We start from the raw sequence: 16732 nt of genomic DNA on the forward strand, positions 1-16732 counted from the left end.
TATTTATTTATTTATTATGTATACAATCTTCTGTCTGTGTGCATGTCTGCAGGCCGGAAGAGGGCACCAGACCTCTTTACAGATGGTTGTGAGCCACCATGTCGTTGCCGAGAATTGAACTCAGGATCTTTGGAAGAGCAGGCAATGCTCTTAACCACTGAGCCATGTCTCCAGCCCCAGGGTTTAGCTTTAGTTGAGAATAAAATAGTGACAATCCAATGTGAGGGGAGCGACCTAAGTCAGCTACCTCACAACCTCCCCGAGACACCTCTCCCGGGGTCGCCAAGGCGCCTGGCGCACGCGCACCAGAGCACCTTACGCGTGCCAAGCTGGCAGCCACGAGGCAAGGAGCAGACGAGGAGTTCGCGGGTAATGCCGGGGGCGGAGCCAGAGACGCAGCCTGCGTGAGGGGCGGAGAGAGAGTGGCTGGAGCTCCGAGTGTGGGCGGGGCGCGGGCGGAGCTTGTTGCCACGCGCTGCCCGTCAGCAGTTGGTCTCCCAGAGGCGTCGACAGTTTCTCTCAGGTCTTCTCAGGGCCCCCTTCCTGTCGATCCTCGGGTGGCCATGGGGGACCTTGACAATCAGGACATCTTGGCCATCTTCAACCGCCTCCGCTCGGTGCTTATTAGCCAGGTAGCGGCCGCCTTGCGAGCTCGGGACCGCGCAGCGGGCGTGGGAGGCGGAGCCGGCCAGTTGTTAAACGGCCGAGTTCGCCCGCGCGGGGATCGAAGTGACTTCGCTCGCCCACGCCTGTGAGCAACCCTCGGTCGTGCTCCGGTAGACGTCCGGTCCGCTCACTGCTCTAGCCGAGTTTGGTGGCGTCTCCCCAGGAAGAGCTACAGGCACCTCACTTGAGAGGCGCGAGCTGGTCGCGATCCAGTTCCTGGTCACTTGAGCTTCTCACAGGGCTGTCCGAGTGTCTTCAATTCATGGTTATGTAGTAGTGACCCGCTGAAGAGAGAAGTCGGTGCCAGTATTTTTTTTTTTCAAGGTAACGCCTCTCTACTTAGACCCACCTGACCTTGAACTAAATCTTCCTGCCTCTGCCTCCCGAGTGCTGGGACTTTCGGTACGCTGTTTACCATCTTGAAAGTTGTATCCTGACGCTTTTGCCACATTTTACTGGTCACGCCGAGCACCTTGGTAAAAAGTGAGGCAGAAATTGCACAAGAGATAGAGCCACTGCCCGATGGATGGTAAGAGACAGTGTCCCAGAGGGACTACGCTCCTGCTCTGCCCTCATTTCCGTGCTAGGTTCCTAGCTGGATGTTAAGAGGTGAGTAGTGTAGGGTGTGGCTTACAGACCCAAGCTGTCTTTGCTGTGCATACTACATACGCAATAGTGTATTGTTAATACAGTACAGTAATTGTGTTGATAACTCAACCAGGGGCCATGAGTGCAAAGCCAATGTATCAAACATGCTAACCAATTTATAGCTACAATATTAGTTTTTTAAAAATTTATTTTAAATGTATGGGTGCTTTCCTGCATGTATGTCTGTGTGCCTGGTGTCTATGGAGGCCAGAAAAGGGCATCCTATTCTCTGGAATTTGATGTTTGTGACCCACCATGTGGCTACTGAGAACCAAACCTAGGTCTTCTGATAGCAGCCAGTGTTATTAACAGCTGAGCCATCTTCTTCCGCCCCAATATTATTACAAATGTTTAAAGTTCTAAAAAAAAAAAAAATGAGCTGGAGAGATGCCTCAATGGTTAAGAGTAGTAGCTGCTCCAGTTCCCAGCACCCAACATGGCAGTTCACAATCCTTAGTAATTCCAATTATAGGAAACCCCAAACTTCTTCTGGCTTCCATGGGCACCAGGCACACATAGGGTGCCCAGATATACATGCAGGTAAACACTTATACACACAAAATAAAAATTTAGATATCTGAAACCCTAGATGACCCTTTTCTTCTTTTTATATTGTTTTGCAGTACAATTCCTGGCATGGGATATGACTGAACATACTATTTAGCTGTACAAGTAGATGTACAAGAAGAAATGGTACTTATTACAAAGAAAGACAAGGTTTCTTGGTTTTAAGTAAATACAACATAATACATCCTACAAGTGACTGGACTCTTAGGTCTTCGTGATGGAAGACCACCATGATACCATTACTCTCCCAGTAATGAAATGAGGTGCCAATGATGAAACATGGTCACAGTTAGCTCCCTTACAAGATTCCTTCCCAAACATCTGACCAGGACCAAGACTGGACTTTCTCATCTGTGATACTTAATAGTGGAGCGCTTTCCCATATACCTGGTTCTGGTTCTGTTGAGAGGACCTACCTAGGTGACTTTCTTCAGCCCTGCCCGTGCCATAGAAGTTGGACCACATGCCTTTGAAGGCTTCGCAAACCTTTGGAAGTCTTTTTCTGAGCATGCCGTGGTGAGTCATACCTATCGTCTCAGCACTTGGGAGGCTAAGGCAGGAGGACTGTCACAAGTTCAAGGCTAGTTTGGGTGGGCTAAATGAGTTTCAGGTTGGCCTGAGTTACAGAGTTAGACATTATTTCAAACAAAAAGCTTCCTCTTACAGTTTAGCAGTACAGTGTAAAAGAGCTCAGACATGGCCAGGCGGTGGTGACGCACGCCTTTAATCCCAGCACTCGGGAGGCAGAGGCAGGTGGATCTCTGTGAGTTCGAGGCCAGCCTGGTCTACAAGAACTAGTTCCAGGACAGGCTCCAAAACCACAGAGAAACCCTGTCTCGAAAAACAAAACAAAACAAAACCAAACAAAAGACTGTAAATATGTGGTAGGATAAATAGCCATATAACTAAATAGGTTGTTATTAAGAAAGGGTAGCAATTTTGTATATTCTTACTCATTTAAGATTATCAGTCATCCTGTTTTGTCTGAGACTGTGGTCTAAGGATTTTGGAGTGCATGGTCATGTTCTTGTCTCTTTTTATTTATTTATTTATTTTGGTTTTCCCAGACAGGGTTTCTCTGTAGCTTTGGTGTCTGTCCTGGAACTAGCTCATTCCTGGCCTTGAACTCAAAGAGATCCCTCTGCCTCCTGAGTGCTGGGATTAAAGGTGTGCACCACAACTGTCTGGCTTCTTGTCTTTTTTTTAAAATTTGGTAGATTTGGTTGCTGGTGCAAGTTTATTTGTCCCAGTTTTTTTCTTTTTGTGATAAATGTTTATAACACATGGTTTAACAGCTTAATTCTCTTTCAAGTATTTGTTCTCATGCTTCATGCTTATGTGAAAGAGGCCAAAATTCCCTTCATCTGAAGGCTGAGTAAAGTCCCACTGCACGTATCATCTCCTTTCTTTATCCTTTCATCCAGGAATTGGCAATTTGGTTGTTTCCATGATTTAGTAATATTGCTTTGAAAATAGTTGCACAGATATCTAATGTGATGAGATAGGCAAGAGTGGAGTTGCTAGATAGGAATGTCTGCTTGTTTTTGTCAGTGCTGTTTGGGTCACAGTTTCAGTGTATTTTATCAATAGTCACTTGATCTACTTGGGCAGTACTATCATAGTGGCAAGGAGAGTGTGATAGAAGCTTTTTTTTAACCCTTTTTGACAGAGGGGACATAAAGGGAATGGGCACTGGCCTAACTTTATGTGCATTGTCCCATAACATAGTACTGTCCACAGTCAGGGTCAATCTTTGTATTTGCCTTGGAGCTTTCAGGAACCTTTCTCTTCTTGGCTCAATCAGAAGGGTCAGCCCCAAAGGCCGCTGTGCCAGGGACCAGTTTCTGTTTGAAACCTGGGTGTTTGGATGTAGAGCAGAGAAATTTGGGTGCCATGTAGATGGTGACCTGCAGGTTATTTAGGGACAGAAGCATCGCTCTAGTTCACTTGATGGCCACAGGGACAGAGCAGGATTGCATTGGCTGATTTGGCACCAGAGATGAAGTGGACACACTCTGAAAGCCAGCATGGCAGTGCCACAGAGTGCTTTTACTGCTTCCAAATTATTCATCAGCCATTAGAACTTGCATATTATGAATTATGAAAGAGTGCTGTTTCTGTTAAGCAAGGGGACATATTTTATAGTGGATTCCATTATTTCCTGATTATAAATGATGCATTGTTATAATACCACATTCAGAATAATGAAACTGGACTGTTCGCTGAGCCCCATGGAGTCCAAATGGCCTTTGGTGGGGGGCGTGACTGGTGACAAGATAGCGTGCTAGCTGCTAGAGGCTGTTCCTGGGGACCTGTAGCAATGTGTTCAGAGGGGAGGAAGGTGCAGTGTGAGGACCAGTGTGAAGGAAAAGCTCCTGAAAAAAATGGACCCAGAAATCAAAGCCCACGCTGGGTGAAGGTCAGCGATGGGGAGAGCTGCTGAGTCCTGGCATGGGCCTGATGGCTGCGCACGCTGCCTGTGAGTGACTAGGTATCCCCTATGCTGGCCCACTAATATCCTGGCCCCACCTGCCTCTCTGCACACTGATGACCATCTGCCAGCCACTCTGGGTGTGAAGTGAGTGCTGGAAAGCAGGGTACAGGAGTCACTTCAGCCTGCAGTTCTTGCTTCCTGGTCCTGCAGCTCACATCTGTCTGCAGAGCCTGTGCTTTTCACAGTAGTCTAGGTGTCTTGCCTGCTGTCCTTCTTCCAGTAGGAATTGGCACTGTCATCCCAGGTACAAAAGGAACTGCCTCTTATCTCCTACAGGGTGCCAGAGCATACAAAGGCTCTTGTGGATGAGTGAAGAGTTGGGAAGACTCATGTGTGGACTACTCAGGGCACCTATACAATGTGGTATTCTCTCTAGGGTAGTTGAAAGGATCCTAATGCTCCCTACATTCCAGGATAAGCTCTTAACTCATACAAGTGAAGAATGTTTGTTCCTTGGAGTGGATGCTAAATTTACACACTTCGGTGTGAGAACAGTCTTAAAGACCCCGGAGGTTCCAGCCCCCCTACTCCACCCCCTATTAGTGTTGGTACCTCCTCTGTGCCCTTCAGGGGCCTACCAGCTTCTCAGACTTTTGCCTCTCGCTGAGAAGGTCTATGGGGTCCTGAACCCAAAACAACTTCTGTGTACCAGTTTGTAAGCCTCATAAACAGGGACAGGAGCTATGCCCTGTTACCCCCTATCTTAGTTCTGACCCCTAGAACACACTTACTGAGTAACTTGTATAATTGCCAGTGAATTGGTCTTAGTCCTTTCCTGGGCCCTTAAAGAAAAGCCCTGATACATGTGGAAGTCAGCAACTACTCGGTCCTTTGGAACCCTTCTCTGATTTTACTTCTATTTCCTCGGGTTGTTCTGTTCTTTGAACAATAATTCTTGTCTCTGTTCTTCAGTTAGATCCAGAGCCTAGGTGCTGATCCATTCAACTGCAAAGGAGTATTTGGTGGGTTTCTAGCTAAAAGCCAGAGATACTTCAAATACCACATCTTCTTACTTGGGTGGATGGGAATAATGTAACAGACATGTTCTTAATGTCCTTCTTGCCACAGAAGACGTGGCCACATTTAGCTGTTCTGTTTTCTCTCCATGCTTCTTGTGAAATCCCCTATTTGCTACAGACATTGGGCTTATCTGCCTCTATTTATTGATTTTTTTTTTTTTTTTTTTTTTTTTAGCCAGGAAAAGAATGTCTTTGTTCTTAGCACCTCTACCATGATCCTGGCCCATCTGGTTCCTGACCTAGTTCTTCCAGGTTTGGTATGGTTCTTGTCTGTCTTTGGCTCTCTGCCCTTCTGATCTTGCACATCCATCTTCTTGTGACCCTTTATAACATGGAGCTTGGTGCTTCCTGTGAACTTCCAGTCTTTTCAGTTGCATTCTTTCCTATCGCCCTTCCTTGCCTAAACCCTCAGCTGTGGGCTCTGTCTTTCTCCTCAGATCCCTGTGAAATCCATCTTCTTCTGGAGACACATCCATCCCCCTGGGCTCTTTTTCCATCACAGACTGTCATGGTACCACCATCACCATTCATGAACATCTCTCTTGCCTCCATCCTATCCTGGCTAACAGTGCTACAACTTCTTGGGGAATCTTTTTCCCTTATCACACAGGATGGAGTGCTGGCATTGAGTGCAATTCTCTAAGTGATACTTTCCTTTAATGATGCTCAGCTCACAAGGAGAAAACCAACCCAGAGGCCCAGCATCTCTTCAAGGGTACTTTTGGACCACACTGCAAGAGTTCTGGAGAAGGGTCCAGTCATCCATGGTCTGTAGCTTTGTATCAACTCCAGAAAGTCAGTGAGTGGCATTTACGTGATTCATATTGAACACAGTGACCAGGGAAGAGATTGGCAGCTAGAAGATCCTAGGAGCATCCGTTACAGTGCTAGAAGAAAATGAAGTCTGTGACTTGAGGGGGACCTGTGTTGTGCATATAAGCCAGGTCATGTTCTGATAAGCATTCCGAAGTCTCAGGGGCTCAGCATAAAGCTGTTTTCCCCTGTGTCTAGCAAGTTAGCTTTGGGTGCATGTGACTGTTGCAACCTGTACAGGGGTCATACATCAGATATCCAGCATATCAGATATTTACATTATGATTCATAATAGTAGCAAAATTACAGTTGTGAATAAACAATGAAATAATTTTATGGTTGGGTTCACCACATCATGAGAAACTGTATTAAAGGGTTGCAGCATTAGGAAGGTTGAGAACCACTGGTCTAAAGTTCCCGTCTTCTGTGTAGCACTGCAACTCTTATGATATAGTACTCCCTTTCCTACAGCCCCCAAAGACAAAAATAGGTTGGGTTTAATAGTCACTTCAAAGACCTTGGAGGTGACACCTCATGTCTGTTCCTGTTTATTGGCCACATCATGTGGATGTTATTTATCTCAGTGCATGACTGGGCAGAGGAGACATGTGCCCCACACCCAGAAACAAGACCCAGATTAGGACCTAAAATAAACACCCCATCATCATTTTCCTTCTATTCCTGCAGGTGTGTTGATGACCCCATGAAGACAAGAGGCAGTTCCTTTTGTAGCTGGGATGACAGTGCCGATTCCTACTGGAAGAAGGACAGCAGGCAAGACACCTAGACTACTGTGAAAAGCACAGGCTCTGCAGACAGATGTGAGCTGCAGGACCAGGAAGCCAGAACTGCAGGCTGAAGTGGCTTCTGTACCCTGCTTTCCAGCACTCACTTCACACCCAGAGTGGCTGGCAGAAGGCCATCAGTGTGCAGAGAGGCAGTTGGAGCCAGGATATTAGTGGGCCAGCATAGCACATCTTTTGCTGCCTAGGCTGCAGCCAAGCAGGGGTCAGCAGGAGCCATCAGCTGCTTTGATGCTCTTCCCAGCTTTTGATAAACGGTTTTGTAGCTAAATCAGAGACAGAAAGGCAGCTCTACAAAAGGCAGGGCCCAGCCATCATTCTCACAGCCACAGCAGGCCCTGTAGCCTGCATGATGGTCTCTGCAGTCTACACAAATCTGTTTCCCAGACACAGGAATGCCATTCCCGGGCCGTCACATGTACAGATGCAGACACCATCCTCCAGAACCTGGGACCCACCAACAAATAAGTTTCACACCAAACCAGGTGGCACACTGAGACTTGCCCTGCGTCGGATCCTGGGAGTGCTATGTGGGTAGCAACTGTGCAGTCCCACTGGCTCAGGTCATGTTGAGATAGAAGCCATTAGAGGAGAATGTCAGAATGTCCCCTCCTCCATTGCTCTCAGGAGAGCTGGAGGTTCCCTCCCCAAGTGAAAGGTAGTATGGGAGGAGGGCAGAACTACAAGGCCAAGTCCAGCCTCCTGAAACAAAAACAAGGTCTTGGCTGTACCTGATAGGTCACTTACTATCTACATAGGCAGGTCTTTACTTTTTCTGAGCCTCAATTTCCTTCAGTGCTGAATATCTAGGGATTGAATTGCATTCTCCAAAAACAATGACTGAAGTCTTAACCTTGGGGGGTGACCTTTGCTGAAAACAGGGTCTTTTAGAGGTGAACAACTTAAACAGGTTCAGTAAAGCGGCCCCTTTATAAGGACAGCAGCCCTTATAAAGGAGGAGAAATCTATACTGCATATTCAGGGGAAGATGGCCAGAGGACTGGAGAGAAGTGGGCAGCTGTCTGGAAAGCTGAGGACTGTGGCAGACCCCACAAGCTAGAAGAGGCACTTCTAGCCTTCAGGGGGAGTGTGGCCACACCTTGGTTTTTCACTTGTGTCTTCTAGAACTGAGTGGCGAGCTTCCCTTGTTATCTGCCATGCAGCCCAGATTCTGTTACAGCAGCCCTAGGAGTGACTACATCGTGTATCATCCCTCTCCCAGTGGCCTGGAATAGAGAGACAGGCTGTGCTGATTCAGGCCTTTGCCACAGCCAAATACAAACACAGTGGAAGGTACCTCACACACAGAAGAGCAGGATACAGTCCCAGCCCTGTCTCTTTTCCTGTCCCCTAAAAACTGTGTAGCAGCTCAGTTTTCTCATCAGCTCAGTTCTGCCTACTTTCTAGGATGTCACAGAGACGAAATAACAGCAGAGCGGCCATGACTTCACCATCTTTTTAAAAGAGACAAAGGGGATGTCACTTTCTGCTGACAACAAGCTTTAACTTGACATTCATTTCTCAATGATTCTGCCAGATGGATGAAGGAAGTAGATTTCTATCCCATCATCTGTCCTGCTTTCTGGGTTCTCTTGATGCAGGCACACCATGTCATAAGTCAAACTGGAGTGTCTTTCCATTCTGGCCTCCCCAGGACCTACAGTCACCAAGGATGTCAATGGTCCAGCTGGCAGCAGGGATGAGAAAACGTCTACAAGGGACTGTCCTGGGGGCAGAAGACTTGAGGCCTGGCCAATGCTGTACCAGCCCTAGTGGATTTTCAGAATGCTGGTCCTGGCTGTGGTACCGGAACAGTTTCCCTTGCTGCCCAGACCCATTTTGAGCTGGCAGCATCAAGTCCCCCATGCCTTCCCTGTTTTAAGCCTATCAAGGCTATGCTGTATGCTGGCTCTGCAAACAGGCCCTCTGGGCATCTGTGATGTGGTGTGTAAAGCCCTCTCAGAAGAAGTGCAAGTGCTTCAAACTGCTGGCACTGCTTGAACACCTGCTTCATGTTCTCTGTGTACTTGATGTGGTCTGATTAAGCTCCTTCAGGGCCTTTTCATACTTGTCCTTGGTCTATGTTGAAACTGACACAGAGGTTTGCTTCCATCCCACCTCTGTTTACCCCATGTGCCCCGATGCTTCGCAGGCCTCCCCAGATTCCAGATCCAATCCCTGTGCTTCTCCATGGCAAGTTGCTCTCTCTCTACCTGCTCTGCCTCTTACTGGAGCAAAGCCCAAACAGGTAGATATAGACAGGAGACGGTCACACCAACACTCAGTGTCCTGGGTTCCAAGCATACTTCTATGTTGGTGGCACAGTTGTGAGCATAGCTGCTGCCTTTGTTCATGACATGCTTGTTTCCAGTTTGTCAGTGGAGAGCGCTGTGCTGTCCAATGCTCTCGCCTAGGTCTGGCCCCAGCAGCTGTGGTATGTGAGGCACCTTAGAGACAAGGTCATTGTCTTAAATGCCAAGTGGTCCTCGGTCTCACTTTCATTACTAGAAAATGAGAATACTATCTGTATCAGTATTTTGAGACTTAAATGACTAGTACAAAGGTACATGGATTAGACATTTCTAAAGTCTGTCCATTCAGCTTCTTTTTCAAGGATTTCTGGAGGAAGGCCATTTAGTTAAAAGGATAGATTAAGAGCAATATGGTCCAGCTTAAGCAAGTCTCTGGACAGAATGTGTTAATCCCTAGGATGTGGTGAAAGTGGAAGCCTGACAAGTGTGCTCAGGCTTGGAGACCACACTCGCCCAGGCTTGTGTACTCTCCATACCATGCTAATCTGTTGCTTTTGTGGCTTCAGACAGTTTGTTTGGTGATAGGAGCTTCCTGGGAGTGAGGGGAAGCTGGGTTCTGGGAATACCTATTTATTGAAGAGCTTTCCATATGTGTCTCTAACAACTGAAAGGTGTCCAAGGTTGCATGAGAGAAGTACATGGTGTTCTTCCTAAAGCAGGTACTATGCCGATGCTCAGCACACCTCACCAGCCTGTGATTAACCCTCGGTGTCCATTACTATAAGCATATGGCCACCTCAGTGTTCCATCTGTAGCCTCTCAGGTGGAGGTCCAGTAGAGTCACTCTTCTTCGGCTTCCCTGGAGCCAAAGGAAAAACAGGCTTTTCCTGTTTTATACTCTGTGGTGCACTCTGCTACCTACAAGTAGAAGGAGAGCTAATGGCCACATTGCTCAAAGTGGCCTTCATGTGGAAGACTCCGTTCTCAGATTCTTTTCTGAGGACTCTAGACTTTCTGAAGGCTCTGTGCCTCTTCATTTCCTTGAAACCTCCCCATGGCTGTGTTAAAAGTTGTCATTGCTGTCTTGTGTGTCTGTGTGTGTGTGTGTGTGTACTGTCAAGATGAGGAACAGGTATACACTAGGTAAACTATCACTACAAGGGGTCATCAGAAAAGGACCTCACTTGGTCACTCTTGACTGCTAATTTCTTTTTGATTTATACGATAATACTGCTTTTGAATAGTTTCCTTGCTCCTTAAAAAGCAAAGGACTTCACTCCACGGGTACTTGGCAAGTAATTGTCCACCTGCCAGACACTCTGGGAGTGGGTAACCTGCCCCTTGTTGCTTTACAACATGCTTGTGCTGCATTCCAGACAGCAAGCTTCTGCTTTTGTTACCAAGAGAGACAAGTCAGCAGACTGAGATTATCTGCATCCAACTCCAGGCCAGGTACTGAGAGACCAGCTGGTAGATTAGAGAGTGATGCCAGCTAGCAAAATGCAGAGCTAAGAGTGCCTGACATCTCATGTTGATCTAGGGGAAGGGACAGCTTCCCATAGTTGTTGACACTGAACTTTAAAGCCTTCTGCTTTCATGTCATAAAAGACGATTACTACTTTCTAGTTATTCTCACTTCCTGAGCACCTTTGTTATGCTAGGCACCATGTTTATGGTTCAGCCTCTGAATATTGCCTATTCCCAAGCAAGTTGGAATAGCTGTCCCCATTTCACAGATGAGGAAACTGAAGCTTAGGGCAGTCACTATATCTGCCGGAGACCCGCAGCTCAGTAGCTGGACTGGAGCTGAAAATAGCCATTTGTACAGTTCCTGGTAGAGACAGTCTCAAGAGCAAAACTTGATTATTACCTGCTTTGTCAAGAGCATATTGAGTATTGACTGACTCCCCCCCCCCCCCCACACACACACATTTAAGTTAGGAATTTGTAAAAAATGAAAATGCCAATGGTTAATTTAGGGTGAAAATAAAAATACTCAAAATGTTTCATCCTTTGAGCTGTGGTCTTTATAGGGTACTGGCATTAACACTGAAGGTCCCCCAGGATAAAAAAGGATCTGTTCTCATCTTTTTCCTCCCATGATCTTCACAGTATTAGCCAACACCTTTTTATTCTGTTTGCCTGGCTGGCCATCCAGTACGTCTCTCTGCATTGTTCTTCATCTGTGGCAGCAGTTCAGAGCTGCTGACAAGAGGAAAGCTACACGTTGACATTTTTGATTTTCATCTGCATTGAGCAAAAGTTACCTCAATCAGTTGCTGATAGTTTTGATGACCACAAAGGGATTCTTAGAGGGCCTAAAGAAGACAACCAGTTCTGATGATGGTGCAAATTTGCCTTGTGACTGCCTGAACCTTGGCTTCAATTTTAGTCAATAGACACTTGGCTGTCTACAATGTGTACCTCTACCCACCATAATATAACCTTCTCTGCTTGTCCTGTATTCTTTCTGTCACCTTCTCGTGGCCCCAGTTTAATCTCCCCTTTGGACTGCAGACTGGCCGAGCACTGTAAGGGTCTGTAGGCTTTGTCTTTGTTCTGCTGACTTGTTACTCTATTCCAGTAGACTCTGGCTTCTGAAACTTTGTTTGAGCTAGTCTGGTGATTCATGCCTACAATCCTAGCACTCAGGAGTTGGATGTAGCCAACCTGAGCTACATAGTGAGTTCCAGACCAGCTTGGGCTACAAAGTGATACCCTGTCTCCAAAAATAAGAAAAAGGGAAGGAAGAGATTTTAGGTAGGGCTGCCACTCACACTGCTCTGTGCCTTGTCCCTGTCTGAAGCCTCGGGGCTTGTTTTGTGAGCACCTTTAATTCCAGTTCTCACACCCTGTCTACAGGGCCAGTGCCTAGTACCATTACCATTTCCAGGAGTGCCATGAAAAGCAACTAAAGAATAGGCCTAGGAATCACCCCATGGTTCAAGAAAAAAACACTTCGCAATGCCTGACAACAGTTTTAATGAGGTTAAAAGACCAATTGGCTGGATGTTGGATTAGTCTGCTCTTGAAGGAAGAAGACTCCTTTATCTAATCTTTTACAGAGTTATACCAGGACCCTCATCTGAGAGACTCCTAACTAAGCTCCTACATCTACAGACCCTGTGATCTAGACGGGAAGATAGAAAAGTTTTAGGAAGGACCTCAGACCCTGGTCAGAGGGGGAATAGATAAAAGTCAGTACCTTGTGGCAACCACCTCAGGGTAATTCTAAATTCAAAAATATGCCCCCAAATAAATCTAACAAGAACCAAGGCACCTGACTGAGAGCCAATGCCTATTTAGCCAAAACGAAGGGTACTAGGAAATGGCTGCTTTGTAAAGGGCTGGCCAGGCAGTAGCCCCCACCCAAGTGCAGCCATGTTTAGCCCTTGGGTTAAGGAAGCCCATGAACTTCAATGTCATTATCAGTGGGACATTCTATGACACTTGTGTCCAATTGTTACTGTTATCCCATACATTGTGGTATTAGTGTTTGGGTTTAAAATGTCACCCCAAGCACTGATAGGTGGAAAGCTCCTCAGCTAGTGTGGTACTGTTGAGGAATGATTGGATCCTAAGGTTGTTGACATCAATGAACTAATCTGTTCATTATTTGGTATTTGAATGGACAGACCTTGGGACCTCTTTGCAGAAAGTGGGAAACTGGAGGAGTGCCCTGGAAAGAGTATCTTGTTCCTAACCCAGTATTCTATCATAAGGAAAACACTCTGCCAAGTGTTTCTATGATGTTTAGTTTTGCCTCATACAGTGATGAGCCCAAAGAACCATGGACTGAAGCTATGAGCCAAAATAAGTTTTACGTCTTTACTCATTTCAGTTGTATCCAGCATTTTGACACAACAGTAGATGCTAAAAAATGAAATTGTTGGGGCTGGAGAGATGGCTCAGAGGTACTTTTTTCTGTCTATATGTATGTAAGGGTATATACATCTACATGTATACTGTATGTTTGCATATTGTATTGTGTACATTGTACTAAATTGAATTAGAAATAAACACTTGTTTATCAGAGAAACTGTTGTGAGATAAGCTCACCAGAGACTACCACTTAGACACTCTTGTTCTTTTCAAGACAGGGTTTCTCTGTGTAACCCTGGCTGTCCTGGAAGGAACTCACTCTGTAGGCCAGGCTAGCCTCTAACTCAGATCCACCTGCTTCTCAAGTGCTGGGATTAAAGGCGTGCACCACCACCACCAAGATCACTCAGACACTCCTAAAGCCAAAAAGAAGGTCTTTATTGCTAGCTGGTTGCTGCCTAGGGAACTTGCCTAAATTTTAGTCTTCTATGCATACAAAAAAATATCTCATTATGGTTATCATATTTCAGTTAGCAAGAACTACAGAAGCTAAAATGCAAGGTTAATGAGTGTAGAAATTTTCTTGAAACTATGTACTAGTTCTTGAATGGGTTAGGTCTTTGTTCCCATTTTGGAAGATGTTGGGCCCTATCTGCTAGACTTTAAGGTCAGATTGGTGCCTCTAACATGGCATCAGTTGTGCCAAGTCTGGTGCCTATTAGATAACAATCCCAAATGTTTTGCAAGTTTTGTATAACTTGGAAAAGTTTAGGAGAAGACTGCTTTAATATTGACATGTCTCTGATGTGTCTCTTGATGAACCAAGTACTCAAGTATGTATTTTAACATGTAAAGTGGCGAGTCCGTGCTACTACATGTAATACGGTACTATGCCTGTAGTGTGGCGCCTGCATTATGGGCCTGTTCGCGAGTAGGGCAAGGGCCTGGAGATTTAAACATACATATACACACACAGAGACACAGGTCATCCTTGAAATAAGAATGTCCCCTTTATTGTGCTCAAGGGCAACTTATATAGTGCTCTGGCCATGCCCCAGCTCTTGGGATCTTTCAGCTGCAGCCCACCAGAAACTATTCCCCTGCCATCAGGAACTCCTGAGGGTCTTGTGCTCAGAACAGCTGCAGGCTGCACAGAGCAGAAGAAAAATAGTTGTACAGGAAATGCAGAGTCTTGTGGTCTGCAGTCCCCAACAGTAAAGCTCTTGTGTAAAGAAACAAGGCAGCACTAATGCCTCAGAAATAAGGATAGGTTGTGTGTTTAGGGTGTGGCTCAGTGGTAAAGTGCTGCTGTGGGTGTGTGAGACTCTGGCATGTATACAATTATACATCTGAGTATATAGTTCGATCTATAATACTGAGGAAAAAATGAAATTGTTGGGGCTGGAGAGATGGCTCAGAGGTTAAGAGCATTGCCTGCTCTTCCAAAGGTCCTGAGTTCAATTCCCAGCAACCACATGGTGGCTCACAACCATCTGTAATAAGGTCTGGTGCCCTCTTCTGGCCTGCAGGCATATACACAGATAGAATATTGTACATATAACAAATAAATAAATATTAAAAAAAAGAAAAGAAAAAACATGAAATTGTTGAGTAGGCAAGAGCAATATGGAGAAATTTACAGGTATGATAATCTGTTTAAAAATTTGTATGCATATAGGTGTTTTGCATGCATGTATGTCAGTATACCATGTGTGTGCAATACCCATGGAGGCCAAAAGAGGGTGTTGGATTCCCTTGAGATTATATTTACAAATGGTTGTGAGCTGCCAGGTAGTTGCTGGGAATCAAACCCAGGTCTTCTGGAAGAGCATCCAGTGCTCCTAACTACTGAGCCATTGCTCCAGCTCCATAAGAATCTATTTTTATGAGAACGCTGAAAGGGAGAGAGTATTTATTTATGAATAACAAGGGATTTTGTGGGTTTGGAATGTAGCCCACCAGTTCAGAGCATATACTGTGTTTGGTACCCAGCACCCACATTAGGCAGCTTCCAAATGCCTATAACTCCAGGAGAGGGAATTCCATGCCTTCTGGCCTCTACAGATACTATCCTCATGTACAAAACCACCCAACAGACAAAGTTATGCATCTTTAAGGGGTTGGAGAGATGGCTGGCTCAGTGGTTCAGTTCCCAGTACTCACATGGTGACTCACAGCCAGCTGTGGCTCCAGTTTCAGAGCAGGGGGCATCTGATACCTTCTGATCTCTTAGGGCAACAGACATGATACACGTACATGCAGGCAAAGTAATCATATACAATAATAAATATAAAAACTTGTTTTAAAATGGTAAGCATTGCAGATGGAAATTGTGTAGACCTCTGGTTATCAACACATGGATTATAGAGAGACAATCACTGGCAAATGGGAGAACCGGAGTTAACTTGAGCTGTGTGGGTGGAAAAACTGAATACCACTGAATGAACATGTCCAGTGATGCTGACATTGTCACTGAAGTGTTGTGAAGGACAGCTAGAAGTCAAGAGGGTAATGGTGGTTCACAGAGGGGTGACAGAGAACTGGAGTGTAGATTCTTTGGGAGAAAGGCTAAAATTAAAAGCAGGTTTAAGGCAAAACCAAATAGGCAGAGGTAGGTGGACTCACAGCCAGTAGATGAGAGATGGCTAGGGAAGCACAGATACTGAGCAGTTGGTATGGTGGGGGGTCTAAGGAGAACTCCACCATGAAGATTACTTAGAAAACATCAAAAGTCACCAGGCAGTGGTGGCGCACCCCTTTAATCTGAGCACTGGGGAGGCAGAGGCAGGCGGATCTCTGTGAGTTCGAGGCCAGCCTGGTCTACAAGAGCTAGTTCCACGACAGGCTCCAAAGCTACAGAGAAACCCTGTCTCGAAAAACAACAACAGCAGCAACAAAAAAAGAAAGAAAGGAAAGAAAGAAAGAAAGAAAGGAAGGAAGGAAGGAAGAAAGAAAGAAAGAAAGAAAGAAAGAAAGAAAGAAAGAAAGAAAGAAAGAAAACATCAAAAGTCTCAGATTCAGGGTTGTGGTTAGGACTTAATATCCTGATGGTGTTTGGGCAAAATAATCCTGAAATTAGGTGCATAAAACTGGATAGAAAGTGCCCAAAGAGCTGGACGATGGTGGCGCACGCCTTTAATCCCAGCACTCGGGAGGCAGAGGCAGGCGGATCTCTGTGAGTTCGAGACTGGCCTACAGAGCTAGTTCCAGGACAGGCTCCAAAGCCACAGAGAAACCCTGTCTCGAAAAACCAAAAAAAAAAAAAAAAAGTGCCCAAAGGCAAGTAGCAACAGAGATTTTTAGAATGAACTCTTTGGAAGACAGTGACGGCAGTTGAGAGTAGTGGAGCCAGAGAAAGAACTGAAGGAGTGTTATCCTAAAGGTGGGAAATAGAGAAAGAGATGTAAACAGAGCCACCTGCCATTCCCATGAACCTCCATGGTGGGCAAGGATTGCCGTTTAGGTCTTTTGGAAGGTAAAAACAACAACAAAAAGACTTGGTCATCTTCTCTGATTACTGCTTTTAATCTGTCATCTCAATTTAAAGCCTTTTCACCCATGGAAGAAATTTTGAAGAGATAAAATACCCCTAAAGAAAGGATAAGCCTTTAATAATACAAGGGAGAGGAAATCAAGACTGACTCTGAA

General features: G+C 45.6%; 1 long non-coding RNA gene across 1 annotated transcript; it reads left to right on the forward strand.

Annotated features, from left to right (window-relative positions):
* Positions 1-494: 494 nt before the first annotated feature.
* On the forward strand, positions 495-13289 carry LOC126493880 (uncharacterized). The gene is made up of 3 exons (XR_007589893.1): positions 495-1275; positions 1938-2397; positions 6895-13289. It is a non-coding gene; the product is annotated as an uncharacterized lncRNA (long non-coding RNA).
* Positions 13290-16732: the final 3443 nt, after the last annotated feature.

Source organism: Alexandromys fortis, unplaced genomic scaffold (genome assembly GCF_014885135.2).
Source record: "Alexandromys fortis isolate MF-2015 unplaced genomic scaffold, M_Fortis_MF-2015_v1.1 scaffold_28, whole genome shotgun sequence".
Classification (NCBI taxonomy): domain Eukaryota; kingdom Metazoa; phylum Chordata; class Mammalia; order Rodentia; family Cricetidae; genus Alexandromys; species Alexandromys fortis.